Source organism: Psittacula echo, assembly GCF_963264785.1.
Source record: "Psittacula echo genome assembly, chromosome: 4".
NCBI classification, from domain to species: Eukaryota; Metazoa; Chordata; class Aves; order Psittaciformes; family Psittacidae; genus Psittacula; species Psittacula echo.
The window spans coordinates 85934474-85955723 of record NC_137738.1 but is presented as its reverse complement, the minus strand read 5'-3'; positions in this window follow the sequence as shown (position 1 = coordinate 85955723).

Below are 21250 nucleotides of genomic sequence, written 5' to 3'. Positions count from 1 at the left end.
CCCAGGGACCAAGGAGAATATTAACATAATTTATGTTACCTAAGATAAGTCAATGAAAATGAATAACTTTTGCTCTGCTCTCCTCAGCTAAATTCAGAAGTAAAAAAATTCAACCTTTTAGGTAAAACTCCATATATGAGTATAATTGTAATGTCTAAATAATGTAATATCTGTAACTGCAAATTCATAATTTAGATATAGAACTTATTTTAAAAAAGAAGACTTACACTGACTTTAAAAAGACTTATTAAAAGTAATGCAAGGACAGTAGAAAGAAGGAACACTGATCCCAAGCCGGTTAAGAAATTTTGAAGGCTGGTGTACAGAAGACAAGTTAATTGCAGTTAATCACAACAGTAAGCTTTAATAGCTTTTATATTACAACATAACCTAATTGCAGAGATGTCCTTTCAGCTGCCTGTGACCGTATCCTGATTTGTGCTGATTCATAAGCTCTTGTGACCATAGAGTAAATAGAGCATGCTACATCTCAAGTGGAGTTTATATTCTTTTATTGGATAAAAGACATACAAATGTTTTTAGATGGAATTCTGTAATTCACCTGATCAAAATCATAACTTAGATCATACAAATGGTCCCAGGAATTTAGTTAAAATTCTAACCTTATGCAAAAAATTGTTCTTTGGTCCCTCAAACAGCCTTATAAATTCTATAGAATTTTGATTGTAGCTCTAAATAAAAGCAAAATAGCAAATATTAAATAGGAATAGCCATAACACAGTAGAAAAAATTGTTATTATCAGTTCTTTGAAATGAAGAACAGATACAGAATGACACAACTTTGGGTGAAATTTTTTTTTACAGAAATATTTTCTTCAAAAATGAAACAAAGCATTTATTTTTACAACATTTTAAAAGAATAATTGTCAAAATAAGTAATTTGGAGAAAAAGAGATAAAAAGGAAAGGAAAAAGGGGAAAGGAGGAAGGAGGGTAGAGGAAGGAGTGTTTCTTACCAGTTGAAGAGAGAAATTTTTTGTAATAAATAAACAAAACAAGCAGGTTTCACATTTTAGTCATTGTCTTAAGCATCAATACAGCCAAACCTGTGAGTACACTGTAATGAAATTCTTCTCCACTATCAATTAGTATCTTTTCATTTGCAGTAAATATTCAGTTTCATATCTCATAAATAACAAAAAAAAAACAAAACCAAAACTCACTAAAGACCTTGAAATGTGAGACAAGTCAAAGATATCTGCTCTGCCTTTTGTTTTTCAAATTATATCCAGCCTCTGGGCAGCAAGCTATAGTGTAAATACACAATATCATTGCACTGATTAAACATAACTTATCTGTGGATATCGTTATGTAGCAGAGTTTCAGCCTTGGAGGAATATTATAGCTTGGATCCGCTATTTTAGAATAAAACTCCAGTTCTTATTTAAGTTTAAGGAGTTCTTTCTTTCTTGTCTTTATTATTGCGTTTCAGGCCAAGATGTTTCACCTGAGATTTTTTTCTTTTTCTATTCATTGCCTTAAACTGTCTTCTTCCTATGTAAATCCATGCAGCAGCTTTTTTGTCATTATAATTTTCAGTTCGGATTGCTTCTGGTTGTTGTGAAACCACACATGGTGTAAGGCATAGCATGTTGAAGATTGCACAGCAACAATTGAAATTGCACCTCTTCATCATGGTGATGAAGTCTTAACTCAGTAGCTGGCACCCCTTGAGACATGCAGTGACAGTTTGCAGTTTATTGGAACACTGACTCAGTTAGCAGAAAACTTGAATTCTTTTAAAATCCATGTTTTCTTCTAAAGAAGTTTCAATAATTAGAAACCTTGTTTTATATCTTGGAGAATATGTTCAAGATTATAGAGAGCAAAATGCAGAAGGCCATAGTGGCAAAGAGCCTGCCAAGTATGAATATTGCAGAAATACAGAACTATAACATTATCATTAGCTCCACACAAGGAAAACAGGAGAGCAGCACTGCCCCAACATGCCATTCAGAAATGATGCATAACAAGGAGAATATACGGATTAAATCCCCAGAACATGGTTTCTGTGACCACTGGCAGTGAAGACAAGATGCTAAAATTGTAGATATAAATTTGTACTTCTACAAGTGTCTCAAATAACCTACAATCAAACCTGTCAGGTATATAGATCATTCCTTATCATCAACAGCTATAATGATTTTAATCTTTTCAAAAAGCATCTTTAAAAGTTTCCACAGTACCACCCCCAATTCCCAGTCAATGTCTTTCACCCAAATTCAAATAAATATTATATATTCACCCGTGTGCCCTAATAGAAATCTTTTCTAAAAAAATAAACTAAATGAAAGCAGATGGCCCTAAAGAGAGCTGTGTGTGCTTAATTGCTTTATTTTCTAATTCTTGTTAAATTTGCCTGGTTTTCACTCCTATTAACACTGTGTCATTGTGCCAAATACTTGATTATTTTTCTAAGGGTCCAAGAAAGTTATTCATTTTTCTCAAATTTAGCTATGGGAAAAAAATATCACCCTTAGGACAATCTGTTCCATTGTAAGGATGAAGCTTAAATAGGTATGAGGGAATGTTATCTAGAAGATGGTGTCTCTCCCTGTTGATCTGATATCAAACAAACAGTATAGAAAAGACACCTGAACTTCAGAATAGTAAAGTTAACATGAGCCGTCAGTGTGTTCTCGCAGCCCAGAAAGCCAGCCGTATCCTGGGCTGCATCAAAAGGAGCGTGACCAGAAGTTCTTTACTGTAAGGGTAGTGAGGCACTGGAATGAGTTGCCCAAGGAAGCTGTGAATGCTCCATCCCTGATGGTGTTCAAGGCCGGGTTGGACAAAGCCTTGCGTGGCATGGTTTAGTGTGTGGTGTCCCTGCCCATGGCAGGGGAGTTGGAACTAGAGGACCTTAAGCTCCTTTCCAACCCTAACTATTCTACAATTCTATGATTCCATATGTTCACAAGATAATTCAGAGTGGGAAGGACATCAGACAGTTTCTAGACCAACCTCGTGTCCAAAGGGCAGTATGCTCCACTTCTTGGCTGTCCTTATGGTGAAGAAGCCTTTCCTTATACAAAGTCTAAACCACCCCTGTTTCAGCTTTTGTTCGTTGTCTCTTGTTCCTACTACACACTCCTGTGAAAAGCCTGGAACATTTCCTTGATAATGCCCCTATAGGCACTGGGAGTCTTCTCTTAGCTTCCCCTGAAGCTGTCTTTTCTTTAGGCTGAACAAGCCCTGCACTATCAGCTTCCCCTCACAGGGCAGGTGCTTCAGGCCTGATGTCTTGGTGGTCTCTTCTGAAGTTGTTCAAGTTTATTGACTTCTTTCTTGTGTTGGGAGAAGTGGGGGTTGAAGGGTGTGAAGTTGAGCAAAACATTCCAGCTGTGGGCAGAGCCAAGTAAAGGGAAATAATCACTTCTTTTCAGAGAAAAAAGACTTTTTACCAGTAGTGACAGGACAAAGGGCAAGGGCTTTAAACTGGTTTAGATAAGATATTAAGAAGATTTTAAGATTTTTTTCTTTTTTTTTTTTTTTTTTTTTTTTTTGTTAATGACAATGGTGAGGCACTGCACAGGTTGCCCAGAGAAGTTATGAATACTCCATCATCTCTGGAAGTGTTCAAGGCCGTCTTGGATGGGGCTTTGAGAAACATGGTCTAGTGGAAGGTGTTCCTGCCCATGTCTTGGGGGTGTAACTCGATAATCTTCACAGGTTCCTTCCAACCCAGATTATTCTATGATTGTAAAAATACCCACGTCCAATATCATCTATCAAACATTGCCTAAGAAACTCTGCAAAACCTTGGTTTCAGTACAAAATATTATTTTTAACTATGCATTATTTGAAGAATTTGCCTTTTCTCTTTGTTTAAATCTGTGGTTTTATTTGATGCCTGTTTTTCTTTCACTCAGCAGAGACAGCTGATGTCTACTGACCTTAACATCCAGGATATTAAAAACTTCTATCATATGCTTCCCTGCTCAGTACTTGTCTCTTATCCAGACTAGAGGCACTGATTATATCTCAACATTTCTTATGAAAACTAAGCCATAACTTTGATCACCTGTGAGGACTCATTGTTTTCAGTTTCTACTTTATCTCTTTTGACCTGGGATTCTAGAACTACACTGGGTGTCTGAGGTACATTTACACTGTGAATTCATACCTAGTGATAATGATGTCTTACTCACAGACAAATGTCAGCAGACTAATTTTAAGAACTGTAAGTTAGTAAGTGAGCAAAAAGTGCCTGACAGTTCTTGGTTTTCTTTCATACATAAACACATTGTCTTAAAATTTACTTATTTTTTTCTAGTTAATAATATGAACTTATTGTAATTTTTCTGTGCTCCAAAGCTTGTCTATAATTACACAAGTAATCTATAGAGTTTCTTTTTGTCATGTTTCTTCTTATATTCCTATAGGCAATCGTTAACATCACTCACATTTACAGGTACCTTAAAATGCACTAACACTCTTTCAGAAAAGAAAAGAAAAAAAAAAAAGAAAAGAAAAAAGTGAATGTTTCAAAGACTGGAACTAAAAAACTTAGACTTCCTAAGGTGAATACATTTTGTCAATTAAAGAAAATTTGAAAAATTCTGGGAAAAAAATACATTCTTCTAAGTTCGAGACTATAAGTCTTGAACTAGAATTCCTTTTGGTAGTGATACAACCTCATAGCTTCGCATGAAACTTATTTTCATCTTTGTGTTTATATTTTTCAGATTTTTTTTTCTAGTCTCTCATTTGCATAAGTTTTCTCCTAGAATGTTGCTTCTATTACTTTGTAGGATGCACTGTCACTTTATATGTACAGAACAGGGATTTTGCACTTGGAATATCCTTAGGGACTACTCAATTGCAATTAATTTAAGTAGACACTGGATGTCAGTGTTGCCATTTTACATATATATATTATATATATATATATATGAAAGAAAAATCCAAGGTGTAACCAGAAGTAGAATATAGAAGAAGTCTAATCGAATCATTCAGAACAGCTTAGGAGCTAATTGGCATTTTATATCTTCATGGTAGGGAGAACATGTTGCCTTTAAAGAAGCAGCTCTCCATAAAGGTTTTGATGTCTGTTAAGAACAAACAAACAAATGAACAAGCACTTAAACTAAATGGACATTTTAAGAATCTGTCATAGAGCTTTTACATAGTAATTAAAATTCAACATTCTGTTTAATCAGAATGATGAACAGTGCACAGTATGAGTGATGGTATTTACTTTATGGTTAAATTCATACCTGGTTTTCAAAAAAATGCTTTGATTTAACTCACTCCTAAAATCAGCAAGATTAATCTCATGACCGTAAAAGAGCTGTTTACTTTTAAATGATGATTTTATTTTTCAACAAGTTTTAAAAGGGATTTGGACAAGTGTAATAATGGGCAAATATGAATATAATTACATAAATAAAAGTCTACCCACTGAACAAAACTGTTCATCCCCTACTGTCACTTTGAAGCAAATTTTACCAAAGACTAGATTCAAAGTACTCAACTTCACAATCAGGTGCACATACAATCTCCTTTGAGGTCTGTCACAATTACTAATTCACCTACAGCTTCAAGCTATCTTGCAGAATAAACCCCAGTATTAAATAGAATCTCAAAGAAACAATACCCTATTTCACTAGGAACACCTTTCAAAATATCTTGTTTCAAAACCAAAAAGCAAATCCCGAGAATCCATCATAGCAAATTGCAATTCCTTACAGCACAAGGAAATATAATTCTACTGGTTTTGTTACAAATGCATTCAGCTGATAGACTGGTGAATCCATCACCAATGGCTAACAGCTAAGCTGAATATCTGAAATATTATGAAAAATTAATCCTTCTTTTTTTTTTTTAAGTTCTTATTTGGACATCCAAAAAAAAAACCCTGAGCATCCAATATTACTTTGGAACTATGAAATAGCACTTCACTTAATTTATGTATTAATGAAAATGTTTCAGAAGATGATGACCCGTAACCAACACAAAGCATACAGGTCCACTGATGCGGATGTGTCTGCTATCGCTGATACAGAACAGAACAAAAGAGACTCTTGGGTTTCTGAATAACATTCCTGAAACATTGTAGGAAATATTAGGTATGTCAGAAGTGAAAAAGGTCAGTCAAGAACATTTCAGAAAGAGTTTATTATGGTGTCTCTAGGGAGAGAAAAAATAAAATAAAAAAGAGAAAGCGAGTTGCACGGAGAGCAGCAGCAATCACTTTAAAACTTTTATCACCCCAGAAATGCTGATTGCTGGCATACTTGGTCTCAGTCAAAAGCTAGTAATGAGCTACACAGATTTATCCATTTAAATGTCTAGATCAAGTATTTTGGCAACATCAAGATTTATCTAAAATATATTTCATATACTTCATATTGAGCAGTGAAGGCAAAGTCACAAAGATAAGGTAGTTATTCCTTTCTGTGACACCAAGATATGAATCAATGTATCTAACAGAAATGAAATGATGATTTCTGATCTGATATTTTATCTCCAAACAGAGAGGACTGTTGAATTGCAATATCTAGTGGTATCTCCTGAATAAATTAGAAGTGTTTTAAGTTTAAAGAACTGCAGAAGTGAAGACAGACAGAAGAGAGATAAAATCACTTTGGACTTCCTAGAAACCCCAAAATGAGATTAATTATTGAAGACATTATGCTTCAAAGACAAAGAGTTCTTTCTGATAAATCCATCCTAAGATGAATGCAATCTAAGTCGTAAGATACATACACTTTGTATGTTAGGAACATTTCAACAAAAAAGATTGTAAAGTGAAAAGAAGAATGTCCTATTTCAAATCTAATATTGATGAAAATGAGTTTAGTATTTAATTCCTTTCAGCCTTTATTAACATTTTGAATTATACTGTATATTTTGAATATTCTAAATTGTATTTTTTTTTTAACAGAAACTAAACCATTGTAATCAGACAGTGACTGACAGTAGGTCCCTCGTTCAACAGTATAAGCAGACTAGAAAATTGCATATTCAGACAACCTGGATGGAATTCAAGTACCTAAACAGACACAGCTAGTGTCACAGTTTTCTTACTGGCCTCCCATTGCACTCAAGAAAATCACAAGATCACAAGTATCCTATTGTCCTTGATTGGTTTTGCCAGCTCCCTGTTGAGTCTTGGATGCCATGGCTCTTTAAGATTGCACTAAATGCTGTCCAAATTGCTGAAACTGTAATTTTTCTATTCACCTTCCCAAACAATTTCAGAAATTGGGCCAAGAAAAGTGCCCCAGAGATTAAAGGAATATAGGGCTTTGCTGGCTGCTGAGAGATTGCTGCTAGTTGCCTTGTTCTGACTGGTGCTCTTAGGGATAGGTAGAAGCTTCTTCTGAAGAAGATGGTGGCTCCTTCTTGAGGGTCTGCTACATATGGTCAAGTGAGAGAAGCTTTCAACAAACGTGAAAGGCAATATAAGAAATCTCATCAAGAAGGCACATAAGCAATCAGAAGCATAGCAGACATGACTTAGTATCTCAGGTAGTAAAACAAAAGAAAAAGAGAAGAAAAATTTTTCATATAGAGCCAATTATGGCTGTGTGGATGCTGGTGCAATCCAAAAACTTGCTGAAAGTTTCTAGACTACAAGCAAGATAAACAAGAAGCTTATAAAGATGCTTTAGTGGTTTTTTTCAGTTTCGTTTAGAAATGCTGTGCAGCTAGATGAAGCTCAAAGTCAATCAAAACAGTAATTGGTTTTGTGTTTAAAAAATTTGCTTGTTTTCTGTAGCATTTTATCTTTGACCAGAATCCTAACCTCACACTCTCATTGTTCTTACGGTTTATATTTCTCTATATGAATAAGAATGCAGGATATCTGCAACCTTGTACTTTGTAATTCTGGGTGAATCCACCAAATATTGTATACCTATGCATCACTACTAATTGAGTTTGTAATAAAAATATCATAGCTATAATTGCTACTAAAATTCTTTGTCCTGTGGTTTATATGCCTCATTAAAGTGCGATGATACTCTCACAAATTACCTGAGTGATGAAATAGAAGGCATGCCAGATGAAACCAGACTAGGAGGGGCTGCAAATGCACTGGGAGACATGATCAGAATACAAAGCAGTGTTAAGAAATTGAAAACATAAACCAGAATTGATCTGATAAGGACAACTCTGAAGTTCCTCACTGTAAACAGGAGTAATATTTGAACCAGGTCATCTGCTCTGTCAAATCAGACTAAAAGGAGGTTATAGGGGATCACAAGCTAAACTTAGGATAGGCTAATACTATGTGTACGTACTGTATTTATGTACAGTACTATTAACTGTAATCATACGACAATGAATAAACAAGAGCATAGTTTGCAAAGCATTATACTTTTTTCTGGCATCATTAAGCCCTCTTAGGGAGATTTGTAATCAGTTGCAGCTATTCCATTTAATGGAAGCTGTAAACCAGGTAAAGGTTGATCAGATGTCTAAAGTCTTTCTAATATTCATAAAAAGTCTAAAAAGGTAAGACTTTGGAGACAAATGAAGGCATAAAAATGGAAATGGTTAGCCTGAAGGGGAAAGGACTGAATGCAGATAGTATTTATAGAATCACAGAATCATGGAATAGAATCATAGTTAGGGTTGGAAAGGACCTTAAGATCCTCTAGTTCCAACCCCCCTGCCATTGGCAGGGACACCTCACACTAAATCATGCCACTCAAGGCTCTGTCCAACCTGGCCTTGAACACCGCCAGGGATGGAGCATTCACAGCTTCCCCGGACAACCCATTCCTGTGCCTCACCACCCTTACCGTAAAGAACTTCTTCCTTATATCCAATCTAAACTTCCCCTGTTTAAGTTTGAACCCATTAACCCTTGTCCTGTCACTACAGTTCCTAATGAAGAGTCCCTCCCCACCATCCCTATAGCCCCTCTTCAGATACTGGAAGGCTGCTATGAGGTCTCCACGCAGCCTTCTCTTCTCCAGGCTGAACAGCCCCAACTTTCTCAGCCTGTCTTCATACGGGAGGTGCTCCAGTCCCCTGATCATCCTTGTGGCCCTCCTCTGGACTTGTTTCAACAGTTCCATGTCCTTTTTATGTTGAGGACACCAGAACTGCACACAATACTCCAAGGGAGGTCTCACGAGAGCAGAGCAGAGCAGAGGGGCAGGATCACCTGCTTCGACCTGCTGGTCACGCTCCTCTTGATGCAGCCCAGGATACAGTTGGTTTTCCGGGCTGCTAGCACACACTGCTGGCCCATGTTCCTTTTCTTATCGACCAGCACCCCAAGTCCTTCTCTGCAGGGCTGCTCTGAATCTCTTCTCTGCCCAACCTGTAGCTGTGCCTGGGATTGCTCCTACCCAGGTGTAGGACCTTGCACTTGTCATGGTTAAACTTCATAAGGTTGGCATCAGCCCACCTCACAAGTGTGTCAAGGTCCCTCTAGATGGCATTCCTTCCTTCCAGGGTATTAACCAAACCACACAGCTTGGTGTCATCGGCAAACTTGCTGAGGGCGCACTCAATCCCACCATCCATGCCACGGACAAAGATGTTGAACAAGACTGGTCTCAACACTGACCCTGAGGAACACCACTCATTACTGGTTTCCAGCTGGACATTGAGCCATTGAACACAAAAAGAAAAAAAACCCACAGATTATGCAGTCGAGTTTCCCACATTTGGGAAAATCGCAGGGGTCAGCACACCTGGTTGATCATGGTGTCTCCCCTGCCAGGTAAGTATTTCATGAGCACTGTGTCAAAAAAAAGAAAGGAAAAATTTTCAGAAATAAGGCATAAAATTGGGAAATATTTCCAGTGGTGAGGATTATAAGGCATGTCATTGAAGTCTTTAAGAAAAGGTTAAACAAAAATGTTCGTCAGGAGGAAATGTCTTGGAGCAGACCGAAAAACAAAATGATTTCCTAAGATCCATTCAATGATATTTCTCAGGTCTGATTCAAAATTGTTTCTGCCATAATGATTTATTAATACAACAATTTACAGCCCAAATGTATTACACCTGAAAGATACACAGAGGGAAGATAATAAAAAAAATAATGGCGTATGTAATTTTTTTAATAGATGCATATATTGAGTACTTAAAAAGGTTTCCTTATTTTTCCAATTTAATGTTGTCATCTTTTTTCCTACTTCACCTCCTCTAACAAAAAATATTTACTTTTTATTAATGTATTACAAGGATAGAAAAGGGAACTGAAAAGTAAGAAGTTCTGAATATACAACAGAAATGATTGCTAAAAATTTTGCTTCTATAGGTAGTTCTTAAAGTTGTTTGTTTCTTTTCTAACTCAAGATTACCACATGGTAGGAGAGATTAGTAATTAAAGATGTAGTAGAATAGGAATATAAAAGTTACACGTGCAGAGAACGTACTAATTCCCAGCATAAATTAACAGCTGTTTTAGTGCTCATTTTGTTGAGCTATACTTGTATACGATACATATTCTCAATTCTTGTGATCTTGCCCATCTTCCAAAATCACTTTGTTTACAAAATAGTCCTAGTTCTTGCTGCAACAGTATTGGGTGGGATAGCTGGAAAAGGGATATGACCAATGTTACTGACCTAACTGCTCATAGAAGAGAATTTCTTTAGTCGCATAAGATAGCTAACCAGACAGAAAAAAATTCTATTCAAGAAGAAAAGTTTAAATATGTTTTCTGTTCACAAAGAGAAAAAGCAGATTTCTGATGGCCATTTGCATTGTAGCAAAGCTGAGACAAAGTTTAGTTGCTGCTGCAAGCTATCTGGTTTTGCTTCTTCCATGAGCTCCTCCCACATGGCTTGTGACAGTCCTCATGTTCATCTTCCTCAGCATGCTCATATATAACAGTAGAGCTAACCCAGCAGAAATCAGAGTCCTTTAGAGACCCAACTGTTTATTACTTCTTCACTTCCCTGCTCATTGAAATCCCGGGCACATACCAGTGCTAATAGTAGATAAGGATAAAAATGTGCAAGGGGGTAATTCCTTGCGCATCAGCTTAGAGAAAATCTCAGGGTAAATGAAGGACTAATTTTTAATGCAACGGAGTGGTTAATATTAAATTTGTACCTTTATTTTTGGTTTCAGTTCTTAGATTTAACCCAAATTTTGGAAGATATCTAGATGCAATTGAGATGCTGAACATGTACAATTTGATTCTAAAAGGGGAGACTGAATCTGCAGCCTGCTAGAGCCAAGGCTGTTGCAGCTGTGTGCCCCAGGCCCAATCAGCAGTGAAGCTGAGCATGTATTATCATTAGGTCCATAGACAAATATATGCACGCCACATGTCTGTATATGCACAGAACCGGCCACGCAGATCAATGGAGACAGAATTAACACTCACATCAGCACAAACAACACCAATGGCCTCATCTTAAGGGGTAACAGGTTCAAACTTAAACAGGGGAAGTTTAGATTGGATATAAGGAAGAAATTCTTTACTGAGAGGGTGGTGAGACACTGGAATGGGTTGCCCAGGGAGGTTGTGAATGATCAATCCCTGATGGTGTTCAAGGCCGGGTTGGATGAGGCCTTGGGTGGCATGGTTTAGTGTGTGGTGTCCCTGCCCATGGCAGGTGGGTTGGAACTTGATGATCTTAAGGTCCTTTCCAACCCTAACTATTCTATGATTCTATGATTCTATCTTTTTCCCCTCTCTGTCAGATTAGGATGAAGGTCTATTAGTGGGAAATATATATATGTGCAATGTGGATCCCTGCTGAAGCTGGGCTCAGACACTCAGTCCACCCACAACAGCTGCCCCTGAATACCCGTCTCTCCAATTGTTGGCATGTGTGCATACAAGCCCCAGTGGCTGCAGCCTCACATTAACTGCTATTAGAGATATCCTTAGTCCCGCATTATCTGCCATTCTGCACCAACACCCTGCAAGCACACACACGTCTGGATCCTCACTCTCCCTAGGTGCCTTATCCTTAGAGACACCTACACACACAGAAACATACATGCACATGCAAGCAGGTCATGGTTGTTCCCCAGGCCTCATGGTCTCTCCAGCAGGTATCTGGGACTCCCCAGCCCTCTAAAAGCCAGGTCCTCCTGTGGTGTCTGATAGACACACAGATCCCCTGCTGGTTCCTGGACCACATCACTGACTTACCAGCTCACACAGCTGGATCTTGTGCTCCTTGTGGGTTTGTAGACAAGGTGGGGTTTTGTTTGGTTTTGGGTTTGGTTGGTTGGTTGGATTTTTATTTATTTTTTTTTAAATGCAGTATAATTCATTACCAGGAAAGATTTCCATTGCACAAGTCTGATAGAAAAAGAATGATTCGATTTTGTTAAAATCTTGTATTTTTTTGTTTTATTTTCCCCTGGATGGGGAGTATTCACAAATGTCAAATGAAAAAAAAATGGAAGGGAACTTGCTGCCATTAAGGTATCGATTAAGGATACAAAAGGTACAAGTTTAAGCATATTATATGTAGTTTCTCGCTACTCGTGTGGTGAGGGACGGAAGCACTAGTTCCCTCCGAACTAGGGCTGAGACATAGAGCATTCACGGAATGCGGGTCACCAACAATTTATTGCGCAGTTAGAATTACTTATATTTGCTGCCTAAGCACCTCCCCAGGGTCAGCTGGTTCCTGTCCCTCCTGGCAACTTCCCGTCCATGCACCAATCCCTACATCTCCCCTGCCTCAAGACTAGAAAGCTCAGGGTTTTAACAGCTATTCCAGATAAGCAGCTTATAACTCTAATTAACTAAGTAAGAAAGGTTTGTGCCACTAAGTATTCAAACATGGTGCGTATTACATAATCAAACAAGAAGGAAACAAACATCCTAATACTAATAAACACAGAGCATCAGCCTAAAGGGACCTAGATGCAGGTGTTTAAGGCCTGAGTGATGTCGTATTCAACGGCCGGCTACGAAGTTCGTAAGGCATGTCGTGACTGGATCCGTGAGTGAAGTCATCTGGACACACAAGGGCCAGGGATGTCATTTCACACCTCTTTCCATCACTCTCTCCCAGACACAGCCGAGCACCAATCACCACCTGTGAAATATAGCTCAAATACAAACTTACAGACACAACTACAAATACGGTAATGTCCTGGGTTCAGCAGTAGCAGTCAGTTTTTCTCCTTTTTAGTAGCTGTTGCAGCGCTGTGTTTTTGACTTTCAGCCTCGGAACAAAGCTGATAACAACTGATGTTTAGACTGACCAAAGACTTTGTGAGTCTCATGCTCTGCCAGGGAGGAGGAGGGGCCGGGAGGGAGCGGGGACGGGACGCCTGACCCAAACTAGCCAAAGAGGTATTCCATACCACAGCACGTCATGCCCGGGGATGTAACTGGGAGCTACCCGGAAGGGCACGTCCTCTTTTCGGTCGGGCTCTTTTCCGGCGAGTGGTATCATATTTTCTTCCCTTGTTATTTCTCTTATCATTATTATTATTGGTGGCAGCAGTAGTGATTTGTGTTATACCTGAGTTACTGGACTGTTCTTATCTCAACCCGTGGGAGTTACATTCTTTCGATTCTCCTCCCCATCCCTCTGGGGAGTGGGGGGGGGAAGTAGACTGCGTGGTTCTAATTTACAGCCGGGGCTTAAACCACGACAGTTCTTTTTGGCGCCCAACGTGGGGCACAGGGTTGAGATAACGACAGATCTGACCGGAGTGTGTCTAATCGTATTTGTGATAAGCATTCAGTGTTTTAGATTAATAGTCACTCGTCACAATGCTGATTTATTGGCTCTCAAAGTTGTTGTTTTTGATCTCACAGTCTCAATATGCCGTAGGTTACTTAGAGCCGGTATTTGCTGTGTTGGTGTTTTTCAAGTGTGGGGCTTGGGCTAAGGTTGTTGTCTCGTTGTATTTTGTAGCAATGACTTGTAATACAATAGAAGGATTGATCATGAAACTGATCTGGCTTGTGTTCCCAGTGTGGTCACCACCTTTATACTTTGGGAGGTATATAATACAAATGCTTAGCAACTATACATCTTTTTTCTCCTTCCTGGGTGGTCAACCTATGAAGGAGACATTCTTTTACCCTCCCAGTGCCCCTCCCAGACCGTTTACAGCATCATTTGAGAGTTTTGAAATTTTTGAGTGGCCTTTTAATATTGTTGAGACCTGTTTGCTGATTGTGATGGGGGTCACCATGTTGGCACGCGTACAGAGTGTGTTTTGTCCACAACCATTACGTCTGATCTCAAGAGTTAAGCAGAGTCGGGTTTGGGTCTTGTCTGGGGTTAGACGACAAAATAGGGGGACCGAGAGATTTTCCCCAAGGCTGGACAGCCATGAGTGGCAAGGTGTGTGGGATAGTATGGGCAAGTACCTAGGTCAGTGGGCCCCTCCAGTGTTTTGGAATTTCACCACCGAACAAGTGCAAAATCCAGAAGAATTAGTAAAACACTTAAATGAGGTGTGCTGTCATCCTGGTCATACCAGAGAGGGACAAATCATGTCAACGTGCTGGGGCTTGGCCTATGCCTACCGGGCCTTGTTCAACGCTATCCAGCACCTTCAAAAGGGAAAAAATGTCCCTGGATCTGAGAGCGAAGCAACAGACAGCGCAGCTTCTCCAGCTCCGAGCACAGCAGCTACACCACCCCCAGCGACAAGTACAGCCACTACTCAAACTTCGACTGCAACAGACAGTGCAGCTACCCCAGCTCCAAACACAGCAGCTACACCACCGCCAGCGACAAGTACAGCCGCTACTCAAACTTCAACTGCAACAGACAGCGAAGCTACCCCAGCTCCAACCACAGCAGCTACACCACCCCCAGCAACAAGTACTGTTGCTACTCAAACCACAGTGATGACTGCAGCTAAACCAGAGGACCAATTCGTACCAATATCGATTGCCCCTCTACGCAAGAGAAAAAGCAAAAAAGAGGCAAGAAGGGTGAAGCGAGATGAAGAAACAATGTATTCACCACTCAGGACAGCATCTGGTCAGGAGTCATCATCACATGACGAAGAAGAAGAAGAGGTGACTTCTCGACCTCGGACCTCAACCGAGCTACGGAATATGCGAAAAGATTTTACCCGTCAACCAGGGGAGCACATCATCACCTGGTTGCTGCGATGCTGGGACAATGGGGCCGATGGTCACGAACTAGGAGGTACGGAAGCCAAGCAGCTGGGATCACTTGCTAGAGAAGGGGGAATTGACAAAGCAATTGCAAGAGAGAAAAGGTCCCTCAGTCTTTGGAGGCGGCTCTTGGCAGCTGTGAAAGAAAGATTTCCATGCAAGGACGATGTTACGAGTCGTTCGGCCAAGTGGACTACTTTAGACAAAGGCATCCAGTCTCTGAGGGAATCAGCCATCGTAGAGATGATTTATCACATCAAACCGAATAACGGAGATATACCCATAGACCCAGATGAAGTCGAATGTACACGACCCATGTGGCGAAAACTTACACGGAATGCACCGTCATCATATGCCCATTCATTGGCAACAGTAACCTGGGGTGACATAGTAACACCAACAGTGGATGAAATGATTCATAAACTCCGAGAGTTCGAAGACAATCTCACCCCTTCCATCATCTCAGCTGTGGAAAAACTGTCCCAGGATGTCAAACAATTGAGGGACGATCTATCTGATTTATCCAGCTCCTCACGTGTACCAACACAGGTCTCAGCTGTTAACAAAAGACGTCCTATTGTTCGAGACAGAAGATATAGAAGGCAAACACCACGGGCCACCCTATGGTTTTACCTGCGGGATCATGGAGAAGACATGACGAAGTGGGATGGAAAACCTACTTCAGCTTTGGAGGAACGGGTGCATGAATTGAAAATAGGAACAAGGGTCAAGACTAATCATCCCATGAGAGCTGCGGCTTCAGTCTCTGGTGAGCAGGTTCCCAGATGGAGTGGAAGAGCTGATTTTACTCCAGCTCCTATGGTAACGAAGAATAATCCCTTTCAATACGACTTAGGTGTCCAACGTTGTGATGACTGTTAGAGGGACCCTGCCTCCAGCCAGGTGGAGGTAGGGGATAATCGGATTTACTGGACTGTGTGGGTCAGATGGCCTGGCACATCAGTCCCACAGAAGTATAAAGCTCTCGTAGATACCGGTGCACAGTGTACCCTGATGCCGTCAAGCTGTCAAGGGGTGGAACCCATCTATATCTCTGGAGTGACAGGAGGATCCCAAGAGTTGACTGTACTGGAGGCTGAGATCAGCCTGACTGGAAGGAAATGGCAAAAGCACCCCATTGTGACTGGTCCAGAGGCTCCATGCATCCTCGGCATAGATTACCTCAGGAGAGGGTACTTCAAAGACCCAAAAGGGTACCGATGGGCTTTTGGTATTGCTGCTTTGGAGACTGAGGAAAATGAGCAGCTGTCCACCTTGCCTGGTCTCTCAGAGGATCCTTCTGTTGTGGGGTTGCTGAAGGTCGAAGAACAACAAGTGCCAATCGCGAGCGCAACAGTGCACCGGCGGCAATATCGCACCAATCGAGACTCCCTGATTCCCATCCATAAGCTGATCCGTAGTCTGGAGAGTCAGGGAGTGATCAGCAGGACCCGCTCACCCTTTAATAGCCCCATATGGCCAGTGCGAAAGTCTAACGGAGAGTGGAGACTAACAGTAGACTATCGTGGCCTGAATGAAGTCACACCACCATTGAGTGCTGCTGTACCGGACATGCTAGACCTTCAGTATGAACTGGAGTCAAAGGCAGCCAAGTGGTATGCCACGATTGATATTGCCAATGCATTCTTCTCAATTCCTTTGGCAGCAGAGTGTAGGCCACAGTTTGCTTTTACTTGGAGGGGCGTCCAGTACACTTGGAACCGACTGCCCCAGGGGTGGAAACACAGCCCTACCATTTGCCATGGACTGATCCAGAATGCACTGGAACAGGGGCAAGCTCCAGAACACCTGCAGTACATTGATGACATTATTGTGTGGGGTGATACAGCGGAAGAAGTCTTTGAGAAAGGGAGGGAAATAATCCAAATCCTGCTGAAAGCTGGTTTTGCCATAAAACGGAGTAAGGTCAAGGGACCTGCACAGGAGATTCAATTTTTGGGAATAAAATGGCAAGATGGACGTCGCCAGATCCCTACAGATGTGATCAACAAAATAACAGCAATGTCTCCACCAACTAATAAGAAAGAAACACAAGCTTTCTTGGGTGCTGTGGGGTTCTGGAGAATGCACATCCCGAATTACAGTTCGATTGTAAGCCCTCTCTATCATGTGACCCGGAAGAAGAACGATTTTAAATGGGGCCCTGAGCAACAACAAGCCTTTGAGCAAATTAAACGTGAGATAGTTCATGCAGTAGCTCTTGGACCAGTCCGGACTGGGCCAGATGTAAAAAATGTACTGTACACCGCAGCCGGGGAGAATGGTCCTACCTGGAGCCTCTGGCAGAAAGCTCCAGGGGAGACTCGAGGTCGACCCCTCGGCTTTTGGAGTCGGGGATACAAAGGATCTGAGGCCAGCTATACCCCAACTGAGAAAGAGATACTGGCAGCCTATGAAGGGGTTCGAGCTGCTTCGGAGGTGATTGGCACTGAAGCACAGCTCCTCCTGGCACCCCGGTTGCCCGTTCTGGGCTGGATGTTCAAAGGCAGGGTCTCCTCTACACATCATGCAACCGATGCGACATGGAGTAAATGGGCTGCACTAATTACACAACGAGCTCGAATAGGAAATCCCAGTCATCCAGGCATTCTAGAAGTCATCATGGACTGGCCAGAGGGCAAAGATTTTGGAATGTCACCAGAAGAGGAGGTGATGCGTGCTGAAGAGGCCCCACCATATAATAAACTGTCAGAAAGTGAAAAGCAGTATGCCTTGTTTACTGATGGGTCCTGCCGTATTGTGGGAAAGCATCGGAGATGGAAGGCAGCTGTATGGAGTCCTCAAAGACAAGTTGCAGAAACTGCTGAAGGGGAGGGTGAATCGAGTCAGTTTGCCGAGGTGAAAGCCATCCAGCTGGCCTTGGACATTGCTGAACGAGAAAAGTGGCCAGTACTTTATCTCTATACTGACTCATGGATGGTGGCAAATGCCCTGTGGGGGTGGTTGCAGCAATGGAAGCAGAGCAACTGGCAACGCAGAGGTAAACCCATCTGGGCTGCTACACTGTGGCAAGATATCACTGCCCGGGTGCAGAACCTGGTGGTGAAGGTACGCCATGTAGACGCCCATGTACCCAAGAGTCGGGCCACTGAGGAACACCAGAACAACCAACAAGTGGATAAAGCTGCTAAGATTGAAGTGGCTCAGATGGACTTAGATTGGCAACATAAAGGTGAATTATTTTTGGCTCGGTGGGCCCATGACACTTCAGGCCATCAGGGCAGAGATGCATCATACAGATGGGCCCGTGATCGAGGGGTGGACTTAACAATGGACACTATTGCCCAGGTTATTCATGAGTGTGAAACATGTGCTGCAATTAAACAAGCCAAACGGTTAAAGCCTCTTTGGTATGGAGGACGATGGCTGAAGTGCAAATATGGGGAGGCCTGGCAGATTGATTATATCACACTCCCACCAACCCGCCACGGCAAGCGCCATGTGCTTACCATGGTGGAAGCAACCACCGGATGGCTGGAAACATACGCTGTGCCCCACGCCACTGCCCGGAACACTATCCTGGGCCTTGAGAACCAGATTTTGTGGCGACATGGCACCCCAGAAAGAATTGAATCAGACAATGGGACTCATTTCCGGAATAACCTTATAGACACTTGGGCCAAAGAGCATGGCATTGAGTGGGTATATCACATCCCCTACCATGCACCAGCCTCTGGGAAAATCGAACGGTATAATGGGCTGTTAAAAACTACACTGAGAGCAATGGGTGGGGGAACTTTCAAGCATTGGGATACACACTTACCAAAGGCCACCTGGTTGGTCAACACCAGAGGATCTGCCAACAGGGCTGGCCCAGCCCAGTCGGAACTTTTACATATTGTAGAGGGGGACAAAGTTCCTGTGGTGCACATGAAGAATTTTCTGGGGAAGACAGTCTGGGTTATTCCTGCTTCAGGTAAAGGCAAACCCACTCGTGGGATTGTTTTTGCTGAGGAACCCGGATATACTTGGTGGGTAATGCGGGAAGATGGGGAAGTCCGATGCGTACCTCAAGGGGATTTGATTTTAGGGGAAAACAGACAATGAACTCAATTGTACGCTGTTGCCTGCTATAGCCATCAACTAGAAGTCTGCAGGGCACCAGCGACTGGCCCTGACTTCCCTCCGACCATCATCCCAACAGAGAATGAACTTTGATAGAACCGGATGAGTTCTACAGTGAAGGAACGATCAGCATCAGCAGACAACGATCCAACACTGCACACAGCCTCTCCTGCCCTGAAAGACTGTTACAAGAGATGGAGCCCAACATCATGAACCGAACGGACTCAGTAGCTTTATAGGAATTGGTCCGTGCACTAAGATAACAGTGCACTGAAATGAGAGTGAGGGTATATGGAAAATGTGGGATCTGAGCATGACGTGAATGGTATGGAATAAGTGGTGGATACTGTCCTGGGTTCAGCAGTAGCAGTCAGTTTTTCTCCTTTTTAGTAGCTGTTGCAGCGCTGTGTTTTTGACTTTCAGCCTCGGAACAAAGCTGATAACAACTGATGTTTAGACTGACCAAAGACTTTGTGAGTCTCATGCTCTGCCAGGGAGGAGGAGAAGCCGGGAGGGAGCGGGGACGGGACGCCTGACCCAAACTAGCCAAAGAGGTATTCCATACCACAGCACGTCATGCCCGGGGATGTAACTGGGAGCTACCCGGAAGGGCACGTCCTCTTTTCGGTCGGGCTCTTTTCCGGCGAGCGGTATCATATTTTCTTCCCTTGTTATTTCTCTTATCATTATTATTATTGGTGGCAGCAGTAGTGATTTGTGTTATACCTGAGTTACTGGACTGTTCTTATCTCAACCCGTGGGAGTTACATTCTTTCGATTCTCCTCCCCATCCCTCTGGGGAGTGGGGGGGGGAAGTAGACTGCGTGGTTCTAATTTACAGCCGGGGCTTAAACCACGACAGGTAATAACCATTTGCTGGTACCCAGCCTAGCCCAGTCTCACCCTCTACACATTCATAGCCCTGCCCATGAGCACGTAGGGCAAATGGACCTATCTTACCCTTTTCCAGATCTTTCACCCATACCTGCAGATACGGGGGTTTGTCTAGAGGTGGGGCAAAGTGCGAGCTCATCGGGGATTGTTCACTTGATCCACGCGAGAATTGATTTAAACTAGCCAGAGCAGAAAGCAGAAGTCGGCGCACACGGACGGCAGGAGTTTCTCCGGGTACAGACTCCCCCGCCTCAAGACATATGAGGCGAGCTTTCAGAGTCCAGTGTGCGCGTTCGACGATAGCTTGGCCAGTGCTGTTATAAGGACAACCGGTCTTATGTTCAATGCCCCACTGTCGTAAAAACGAAGCCACCAGTTGACTTGAATATGCTGGGCCGTTGTCGGTCCTGATCTGTCTAGGGACTCCCAAAATCGTCATGACCTCGCACCAATGCAAAATGGCCGCCTTAGTGTCTTGCTTGCGTTGTGCTGTAGCCAAGATGACACTGCTACAGGTATCCACTGTGACATGTAAATAGCGCATAAAAACTGGAGCGCAACAGTCAGGGACTGGAAGACCTTGTGCAACACGGTCTGCACTATTGTTACCTTCAGTTAGGAGTCCAGGGATGTGCGAATGACTGTTACAGTGTTTTGGGTAAATTTCAGTAGCTCGCTCAGACAAAGCCTGAGAAAGGACTTGCGCACACTCCATCGTAGCCTCAATGGCTAATGGGGTCCACAGACCACTGTCATAGCACAGTAGCTACAGTATATGCTTCCAGAAATTGAACTGCTATTGGCTAGATGTAACCAATATAGATTGTGATTGGCTCAGAAGTGCAATCCACACATTTTTGAAGCAGGTAACAAGCTAGCTAAAATTATCCATTCGCTACCTTTCTCACATAACTTGCAGTTTCACCATCCCGCTCCCACATCTTGTTAGCCTTGAGCAAATGCCAAGTTCCTTATTCTACTGCATGTAACTGTCCTTTAGTAACCTAAGGCTAGGCCTCACAGCCTGAGTAACTTGAATTCAGACCTTGCAACTTAATTCAGAGTTTGGCTAAGACCAAACAGCTGGGATTGCTCACATGTCCATTGTTCAGCTGTATTCTTCATAACCACTGTCTCCTAAGGCTAAGATGTCTGGGTTGGTCACAAAACGTCCACCGTCCCTCAGCCACTCCACAATTCCCTGTTTTTGTTTTTG